This window comes from Anser anser (assembly GCF_964211835.1).
Source record: "Anser anser genome assembly, chromosome: 4".
Classification (NCBI taxonomy): domain Eukaryota; kingdom Metazoa; phylum Chordata; class Aves; order Anseriformes; family Anatidae; genus Anser; species Anser anser.
Window position 1 is genome coordinate 33,187,168 of NC_139724.1, and position 8,257 is coordinate 33,195,424.

Below are 8,257 nucleotides of genomic sequence, written 5' to 3' on the forward strand. Positions count from 1 at the left end.
CAGATTTTCCTAGTAACCTCAGGGCTTACAGCCCTTTGTTCTCTGAAAAACTTTTCCTCACATCACAGTAGCTTGACATGCTTATGAGAAGTTAAGATGCAAGAGTTCAGACAACATATGTAATTTTTACATGTTAAAAAGGCCATTGCGAGGTAATTGTATCTTTTTTTTTTGTAACTTTTTTGTTTTAAAATATGCTAAGTAGTTTTAGGCTTTTGAGGGAAAAAATATCAAAGCCCCTGAACACCACAAAGTTTTATAGCTTTAGTGCAGGACTGGAAACCATCAATGTAAAGTCCTAAGGCCCTTCCATTATCTTAATCATGTTTCATCTAAAATAGTTACACCATTTCCCAAGCAGCTGCTATGTAATCATAATTGTACTCGCACCACTTTTCCTCCATGTGTTTTATAAAGTGAGCAAAATTTTATTAACCACATTTGAGGAGAAGCTCTCCCTACACATACGTTTTTCCATTCAACCCAAATAATTTCTCCTCCTACTTCTCGATTCTATCCTCAAACTTCTAACCTCTTATTTGTTCAGCCCCACTGGTGTTTACTCACTTTCCCCACCCACATTCCCCTCCATCATTTTTGTTTGCAGTCTCTAGAAAATAGAAACTTTATAAATTAAAATTTAGGTGAAGACCTCATTCCGTGATTCAAGGAAATAATAGTTCTGAATGAAACAGTTTGATGCCTTATTTTGAAAGAAACACAAGAGTCATGATTTTAATGCTAGCCCATTTATCCATCTAACAGTTCACTCCAAAATATAACTGTGCTGATTCTCTTAGAAAGTAGTACTCCATGAAAGTAATGTGGTTACATATTCATTGGGGAGCACCTAGAAAAGCCGCTACCACAATTATGTATCATTGGTTGTGCGTTCAAGATTAAGCTAAAACACTGTTTAAACCTTTTGGATTACATTCTGTTATCTTTGTCTATATACTAAGAAGATTTCAAATCTGCATGCCATCCCTTAAATCTAACAATAGATTAGCATAAAAATATGTAAGGTTATAAGTCAAATATATAACAGATACATTAATGTGAATCTGCTATGCAGTAGAACATAATGAAATTGCAAGTATGTAACATACTATACAAAATTTCAGTGTATTTATATTGTAGGTTTCATAGAATCATAGAAAGTTTCTAACCCAATGATTTTTAAAAATCTACTCACTAAAAGAAAGACGAGATTACTTAGGTGTAATCTTACCCTTCCCCCCCCCCCCCCCAATAAACAAAAAACAAAGTAGTTATAAGGTAAAGCCAGGAGTCCTTGCTGCCATTTCAACAGTGAACACTGCAAAGCCAGAAAGTGTTTTAATATTTTGTATACCCCACATCCAACTTTAAGCAGCTGTCCTTTGAAACCGTAGACAAGGAGAGCTCAGAGCACGAATTCTCTCATCAGTTTGTGATCTGTCTCCAGTGTCATTTCTCTGCTTTTAGACCAAGAGGAACAGGCAGTTTTACAGACAATATTCAGCTACAGACAAGAGGTAGGTAAGTTCATTTTTTCTTGTTAGTAAAACAAATGAGCATGTGAAGAACTTACCTTTTCCTCATTTTCCTGATTCCACCTGCTTCACAGTCTTCAGCTTTACAAAACTTCCCCAGCCTGTGTGACCCCACAAGAAAGTGTTGAGTGATTCATTGTGGCAAACTTCCTCCTGTTCAGACTCAGTTTATGAGGCCAGGCTGGCTGAGGTGGATAACAAACAAGAAAACAGAAAAAAAAATAACAAGTGGAAGCATCCTCAGGAGAAACTACAACCATTTTAAGAAACAGTTGGTCTGATTAAGGCACTCTGTTCTTTCACCATGTCAGCCAGTTAGTTTACTGACTATTGACTTTGGCTGTAGGTCACTAGGGTGCTAATGCCAGGCAAAGCAAAAGGCATCTTGTCCTTTGATAGGATTTAAGGGTAATCTTAGGAAGGAAGAGTGAGAACACTTATTAGCATTTGGGGGTGTGATTGTTAATCCAGCAGTGGTGCATGGCTGATATATTAACTGTTTCACTCACAGAAACAAATGGAAGAAGGTCCTGCCAAGAATCTGCCTTTCATTGACTGAGACACCACAAAGTCTGTATCCCATTCTTAAATCAAAGCCATGGTAAATGCTGAGCCTGTGTGTTTCACAATGAGGGATTAATTCTTTCTTAATGCATAATCCTACCTGCCTACAGAGGAGACACTGCTGTAGAGAATTTTTAAAAGCCTAAAGAAAGATACCTAGTGTTTTATACAATACATACAGAGAGAGATACAGAGGGAGAAATATTTCCGCATGCATTTTTCTCCTATTTAATCAACATCATCAGTAGCTAAACTAGGTCAGGTCTAAAGTAAGCCAGTAATGCTTTCTCCACATCTTCCCCTTTATCATCAAATCCTAATTCCATGTGTGGCACTACTGCAGGAGCAGCCAAACTGCATGCTATACGTTGCTCCTCTTCAAAGCACTGTAGTCCTGTTGAGTATTGCAGTCTCTCGCACAAGAAAACATTCTTTGCCCCAGCAGGTTTACAATTCAGCCATTTACCATACTGAAGTATCTGCATCAGCAGCTCAGGCAAAAATATCTTTCATTTGCAGCATTCTTTAGACTCCTGTCATACACACCTATTTACGTGTTGCAATGATACATCCAGGAAAACAGACTTGCTGACCTACAGTCAGCCCAGCACAAGGATCAGAGAAATGTGTAGCGCTGATGAGACTATCACTGCTGCAGTCATCCATATGAAGAACATGAGGAACATCTTCCACAGAATTCAGCAGCAGGTTTTTCCCCATGTCCTAGGGACAGAAAAAGAAAAAAAAAAAGAAAAAAAACAGCCTATTTTATTAGTGAATAAAACATATCACAAGCTTGCCTAATATACTCACTGAGTGGGCTCAAAGGTTTTGAAGTTATTCCTTCCTGCAACAGCTATCAGATAACAGAGTAACTGGAAAGATATGATCCACAACAACATTGAGTTAGAAGTCACATCCACATGCAAAGTTTTATTTAACCCTTTGGTTTGACTGCAAGCAGTCCTGACAACTTGTTGGCTTGTTGCCAGCTTCAGGTGGAGGTTGCAAGTAATTTTTTTAAACTCCCATTGCATAGGCAGCGTACCTCTCTAAATTGAAAATATTGTTCTCTTGCACTCTGAAGTCTCCAGCAGCTTAACATCCTCCAAACTCGATCTGCCAGAAATAACACTAAACAACAAGAAGGGCATTAAGGGAAGGCTCTGATGGCTCTTTTGAATTTGTTCTGGGATTCCCAACCCAGAACACATCATCTTGTTTAGGTGGGCTCTGTTCTTCTCCTGGTGAAGAAGTTGAACATAAACCAGTGGTGTGCCCTTGGAGCAAAGAAGGCCAATGGTATTCTGAGCTGCATTAGGAGGAGCATTGCCAGCAAGTTGAGGGAGGTGATCCTTCTCCACTGCTTAGCATTGGTGAGGCCACACCTGGACTGTCCATTTCTGGGCACGTGTTAGAGTCTGGTGAAAGGCTGTGACGATGATAAAAGGAGTGCAGCATCTCAGAAAGGCTGAGAGAGGTGGGACTGTTCTGCCTAGAGAAGAGAAAGCTCCAGGGGAATCTCATCAATGTGTACAAATTCTTTAAGGGAGGGTGCACAGGAGACAGAGCCAGGCTCTTTTCAGCGGTGTCCCATGACAGGACAAGAGGCCAGGGCACAAGCACTAACATTTCGAAAAAAAATCTGTGAAGGCAACAGACACAGGTTGCACAAAGGCATTGTGTAGTCTCCCTCCTCATAGATATTCAGAGTCTGTCTGGACACAGTCCTGAGCAACCTGCCCTAAGTAGCCCTGCCTGAACACAAGGGTTAGACAAGATGACCTCTAGGGGTCCCTTCCTACCTAAACCATTCTGTAATTCTGGTCTCTGCCCTGAAGGGCCACATGTGCAATGCCTAACTTTAATGGACTCTGGTCCTTTATCAGGCATAACATTGACCCTAATAAGCTGAATTCTTAAGTCTCCCTTTCATAATTCTTCTCAAGTCTGAGTAACCCACTGGTATTATCCCAAATGAGATCTACTCCCTGTTAGGGCCGATAACAACACTGCTTTTGGAAAAAGAGCTATTAACATTTGCATCATGTCTTTATGGCAGTAGGATTTTTCCTATTTGACTTATAAATTTGATTGTTAATTAGTCCATATGCCAGATATCTTGTAAAAACAAGCCAAGACATAGTTTTTGGTTCAAGCAATCTGCATTCTTTAACAAGTGGGAAATGTTAGCAGGCAATAAACAAAATAAAAGAAACAGAAAAGATAAAGAGGGTAACACTGCCTATAAAAAGGCCAAAAGTTACCTATGCACGTAGTCTGATCCATGCAGACAGAACTACCTGCCTGTGCAAATCCTGCAACAGTGAAGCTTCATTGCTGAGCCTTCTGCCACATTTTTCTCTAACTTCTGCCTTTGAATTTAACAGAACATGTTACAAACACCAAAAGGCAACCCACTGTTTTTCACACAGAAGACAAGCTCCATTCAGTAGTCCATTCCCTAGATAATCTGAGCAGCTACATTTGGCCAAAAACTAAGCAGAGCTGGCCACACCCCACCAGCTGTGCAATGTAAAAAAAAAAAAAGCATGCTATTATGAGGGACCTGCAAAGACACATCACTTACAAGCAATCATAAAAAAGCTAAAGATTAAGATCCTTCAACCTTCTCATCTCTAGGACATTCAAGCCCCCGAAGATTTGAGTCAAAAGTTACCAACTGCGGGCAAGGAAAAAAGCATTTGCACACTGCTGCTTTTCCAGCAAGTCCTCTCACACGCGCCATGTACAGTTTCTTTACTGATTAAGAGTCTCAATCTCTCTGCATCGTTTCTTGTTTTGGCTTGTACTGTGTAATATATTTTGCTTCATCTTCACAACTGATCTCAGTGACCTTTTCAGACAGATTTAGACCTGTCGTCTGAAAATTTATGAATCCTGTAACCTGATCTGGGTGTCAAAACATTTACTTGATTAATGTATTGGCTAAAGGACCTTTAAAAATAGTAGAGAAGGGACAAAATGCTATGTGATGGCCATGTCATGAAAATCTTCTGGGGGTGATGGCATAACATGGAGAAAATTTTCCATCCACCTTTAAGCAACTTCACAAACTTGCTCTCGCCAAGGAAGGGAAAGGCCTGGAAACAAAGAGCTATAAGATAACTTAGCGGAGGAACGTACAAGACCAGGGCACATTTCAGGTGGTCCACTCAGTGTGAGAGTCTGGCCTACCCCAGTCTCTGTGACAGGAAGCCCATAGGGTAGCAGGTTAAACCACATGAAAAAAAAATGTATCCTAACAGTTTGGCTTCCCACAATGTTTATAGCCTCCAAACCCCTTTATAATCACAGATTATTTTCTTCAGTACAATGTTATATGTCAAGAATTACAGTGATTTAGTAGGTAAGACACCTACCTTGCGGAAATGCACTATAGTTAAATTTAATAGTTGCTTAATTTTCTTCTCCAGCACAGATAGTATCTCAGACTTTTTCTTTACTTAGCTAGTACGTATTCAGCACCTGACTACTTTAAAACACTGAGACCTTATCAGCTGTCTCTCACTAGTATTGTAGAAATACAGTATCCTCTTTTCTTCCCTGCTACTTTTTCCCACATTGACAGAAAGTAGAACAGTCTTTTACTCTATTACATGTTATTTAAATGCTCCATATCAATTGTTCCTTGACAATTTTCACTGTCTTCAGAGGAGAAAAGCCATAAACATCCCTCAGCTGTAGTGAGTAATACTTGAAAGCACATGCTGACTATTCTTATCTTTAGAGACCCAAGTCCCTCACAGTGCTGCCAGGATTCTCAAGCACAGGCTCAAAACATCAAATTAATCGACATGAACATGGTAATTGCTCAGCACCAAAACTTTTGAATGAACATTTAAATAGTATATCTCAGGATTTATGTCATTTATTGCACAATGATTTTTATTCCTCTGTCAGTCCACTCAGATTTGTCCACGTTACTTCCTACAAACAAAATGTAGAAAAAAAAAATGGCCCAGTTCATTTTAATTGAATACTGTACCACCCAAGAATTGCAGCTGGGTAATTTGCAGTTTATTCTTAGGTCTGAAACCAGCTTACACTGACAGGAAAAGAAATTGAGAAGGTTATCTCCCACTGACCTGTCAGCTTCTTCCTCACAAGAGCACTGCAGCTTCAGGGTTGAGCAATCTTCAGACATAAATCTTAACAGCTCTGTAAACATCTGCACGATGGTTCATCAATTACACTTCCATGCTTTCTGTCACTACTGAAGTTTGGGGAGAAATTCCTCAGCAGATCCATTTGTTTGTTTTACTGCAAAATTACTTTTCTGGAAAAAAAAAAAAAGTTTGCCTTTTTTCTTGGTACACACCTAGAAAGAGAATGAGGAAACATTGCCAGGTTGTTAACCTAGCAATTACCTAACCAGAGACATTTTTCTCCATTTTCAGTGGATTTTTTTTTTTTTTTATTTCATTAGCTCCCTAAGACAACTTTCAGGTTTGTTGTCATTCAGTGCTTTGAAGCTGTAGCACAAAGCAAGGCGGGGCAAAGACATCAGTCACCTTAGTATGAATTGCTTCTGCAACCAGCCTAGGCCAGTACCCAGAAATACCCCAGGATCACTTTTCTTAGCATCTAGATATACGTCATGTCACAGGGACAAGCCTTACATATTTTCAAAGTGCAGATTTTAGTCTCACTGTTGCCTCAACTCTGTCCATGTAAACAACAAATTATTTCCACTAGCACTGAAGAACAACTGAATTTACTGAGATTCATTCACACAAATCACTTGTCAGCCCTTTCAGACAAAACCTTTTCCCCTGCTTCTCTACAGCGGGTAGCTTCACACCATCCTGACCTGTGACAAGGGCTTCGAGGCAGAAGAGAAAGACAAAGAAAGAAATAGATGTGTGTGTAGAGAGATCCATCTGCAAGTCAGGAAGGAAAGAAATCGTATGAAAAGAACCCGTGGCCTAGAGTTGGTTCTCACATTCTTATTTACCGAATGTTACAGCCTTGACCTATAATCCACATCCTTCTATTCCTCCTCTTCCTCTTACATCCATGAAGAATTGCTATCCTTTGTTTTACTTGGAGGGAGAGTCGTGAGTGTGCAAAACCAGATCTTTGTCTGTAAAGTGCTTTATCCATGTGTGGCAGTATTATATAGACAGCTTTTCATGACCGCGTTTTTCTGTGGGCGCAGGATTCCTCTCCCCAAGCAACATTGCGCACTAACACTCTATCATGATAGAGCACTTTGAGATCCTGGACTGAAAACAAGTGTGACATACCACTCCATTCAGCCTGAAGTACAAGAGAACATCTTCTCTCATCTTAATGAAACTGATCTACTTTTAGAATTTTCCAGGCTCTTAAAAGGTAACTCAAAACCTCTGATCACAATGTTTTGGTTTTTTTGTTTGTTTGTTTGTCTTAAAGTTACCACAGTATCCCAGAAAGTAAAATACACACACACAAAAAAACACCTGCAAATAAGCTGTCATACCAAAATTAACCATTTCTTTTACACCTGAGGGGCCAAATGCTGCTCCACGAGGCAACCCAGGCAAACAATAAAAATCAGTGAGTTTGGCCCACAGCACGTTTTCCTCTGCAACAAGGCATCTAAAGGTCATGCTCACAAAGATGTGAGCATTTAATTTATGGCACAAGTGAACAAACAAGACAAGCACAAGAGAGTAGATAAAAGAACATAAAGAGAATAAAGTTTTGTGAGAATCTAAGCAAAACCCAGGTAAGATGATTAACAGGGAAGGGAGTTCTGCTTTGGCGGGGGGTTGGACCCAATGATCTCTTGAGGTCCCTTCCAACCCCTACAGTTCTGCATGATTCTTTTCTTAAGAAGGGCTATTTCTCATTTCAAATAAGAAATTGTAAGATTTCTTGCTGATTTATAATGTTTTGAGATCGAAAAGCAAATGAAGATGCTTGCAATGGAGAGGGGCAATGTTTCCTATCCTGTTTCACAAACGCCATTCAAGAAAGGAAAGAAATTGTGCTCAAATCTATCCTTTGCCACACATCGTATTTGCTGACTGGCAAATACATATTAACTGAGTGAAAAGGTTTAGGGATTTGACATCCATCTGTGAGGAGAAAGCTCATCATCCGCATTCCTTGCAGCTGCTGATACTCAGCCAACACACTCCTACTCTGAT

General features: G+C 39.7%; 1 protein-coding gene across 1 annotated transcript in view; it reads right to left on the reverse strand.

Moving 5' to 3' along the window:
• Window positions 1–6,399, reverse strand: part of TRIM2 (tripartite motif containing 2) — a 116,432-nt gene extending 110,033 nt beyond the window's left edge. The window contains exons 1-3 of the mRNA XM_083834024.1: window positions 6,209–6,399; window positions 2,646–2,822; window positions 1,574–1,720 (exon numbers count right to left, since the gene is read on the reverse strand). The gene's annotated coding sequence lies outside the window, so the exon portion shown is untranslated. The remainder of the gene's footprint in view (window positions 1–1,573; window positions 1,721–2,645; window positions 2,823–6,208) is intronic.
• Between the last annotated feature and the right edge of the window lie 1,858 nt (window positions 6,400–8,257).